A 2500-nucleotide genomic window follows, 5' to 3' on the forward strand; every position below is an offset into this window, starting at 1 on the left:
GGCCGAGTTTGTCGCTAACGGGAGGTTTCCGCGCAATAAAACTATATATTTGACAGTGAGAGGAATCCAACGATACCAAAATCGTCGATATCGGAGAGGCGAAGGTAATATAGAAAATTACCAGATGTGTGTATATATATATATATATATATATATATATATATATATATATATATATATATATATATATATATATATATATATATATATATATATATATATATATATATATATATATATATATATATATATATATATATATATAAGCATTTCAACATCATATTCTAGGAATTTCAGATGAGTCGCACATATTCTTACACCAAGGCATGTTTACATAAGTATATTATTAGCTTGAAACAGACAAAAAAATGGAAAGTTCCCCGACGTATCCCCCGTCCGCTACGGTTGCTTTGAATCTAAGACAAATTTATTTTCCTTTTTCATTGCCACTATTTACATACAAACCTTCACTCGCTGTTTACTCTCGTCTTATTAAAACCTGTAGTCTGAATTGTGTTTCACGCCAGAATTCCTAGACTTTCTACTATTTTTGTGCTTCTTCCCCCTCGCTTAAATTCTAATGGAATGTTAAAACACACATTCTTTTGTTGTGGTGTTTGAACATATCGTAATCTAGGCTTTTCTGTTCTGTTCATAAATATACAGATGTAATATTCCATACCTTAATGTAATCTTTAGGCTATGAATATGCACAGGCTTCTAAACAACGAGTTTTGATAGCAGTATCTCGAAGATTTCACTTGTGCTCCTGGTTTCAATATTAAAACCAATAAATAATACAGTACACGCGATCCCCACCTCGCCCCGTCTCTCTAAAATTGAAAATGTGACAAAATTCATTTCCATTCTTTTAATCAAACAATCAAAATTAGGTTATCCCTAATGGTCATCATTTAACTATTAATTCAAGGTTCAAGGACACCATTTTGGAAAAAAAAACGCTTGACGGATGTTATTTACGGTTTGACTTCATAGTTACAAGCACGAGACAAACACGTAAGTTTGAACCCCAAGGTCCTTTCTCTATTCGCAGTTCCTACTGGATATGCGTTTGTAAGAACTTATTTTTATATTATTTTAGGATTAATAGACACGTCTATGTACACTATCCTCTCTGTTTATCAAGCCTGCTCAAATACAATCTTTCATTTTTTCTTCTTGCTGCAAGCCATTCCGAATGCTTTTACTTTCCTTTACTTCGATGTCCTCCCTCGTTCTTGGGTTTATATATATATATATATATATATATATATATATATATATATATATATATATATATATATATATATATATTATATATATATATATATATATGTGTGTGTGTGTGTGTGTGTGTGTGTGTGTGTGTGTGTGTGTGTGTGTGTGTGTGTGTGTGTGTGTGTGTGTGTGTGTATGTATATATATATATATATATATATATATATATATATATATATATATATATATATATATATATATATATATACATACATATGTGCGTATGTGTGTGTGTGTGTATGTGTGTACATAAATATATACATACAGACAAACATTCCTTTTTTTCACTATTTAATTTTCCTTTATCTATATACGTGTTGTGTCCCGCGGCCTGTACTTTTGTCACAAAACAGTCGAAAATATAGATATTCAAGATCAATCTTAATCTTAAATATATATTTTTTATTTAACAGCTAAATGAGACTCATGGTGAACATAACACGTAATAAACTGCAGTCTAAGGGTGATGGTGAATTTTAGGGGCGGAGGTAATGCGAATGACGTAATAAAAACAAAAGAGGATATCTTGAAATTCGCTCAAGACGTTCGTGGAACCGTAAAAAAAAAAAAAAAAAAAAAAAAAAAAAAAAACGGAAGGTTAGACTTACAAGAGATTTTAATGTTAAAGGGGAAAACGAGAATGAGATTGATGCAAATGATAATGATAATTATATTAATATAATGGCAACAATAATATTAATAACTGTAATAACAACAATGATATCAACAACAAAAAAACAGCAACAGCAATGATAATAATGGTAACATATGTAAAAGAAAAAAAAACGTGAAGGCAGGAAAATGTTTACATGGCTAGATACAGGAGAATATATATATTATTTCTGTATAAAAAGAAAGAAAAAAATAGTTGCGGCGTAGGACCACAAGGGAACACGCCTGACCATTCAATTGTGCGCCCAACCTCTGCAATCCATTCTCGGAGAAATGAACTACACATTGGTGGACTGTGACGCATTAAAAATTCCAACAACCCCCCCCCCCCTTATTTCATTGAAAGACCGGGGAGGCAAATTCAACAGCGGGGCCAGGTACGCGTCCAACTTTAATCTGTGCGAAACCAATTGCAAGGAGGGACCGCTACCTTGCTTGCTTGATTCAGACATCCGCTCTTAATCAAATCAGCGGAAGTTCAGCGTCCCCGGCCTGACACGTGGTCCGGGCGGGGTCGTTCCAGAGCGCCTTAGCGTCGCCGGGGGAAGCG

The sequence above is a fragment of the Penaeus vannamei genome, chromosome 2, assembly GCF_042767895.1.
Source record: "Penaeus vannamei isolate JL-2024 chromosome 2, ASM4276789v1, whole genome shotgun sequence".
Classification (NCBI taxonomy): Eukaryota; Metazoa; Arthropoda; class Malacostraca; order Decapoda; family Penaeidae; genus Penaeus; species Penaeus vannamei.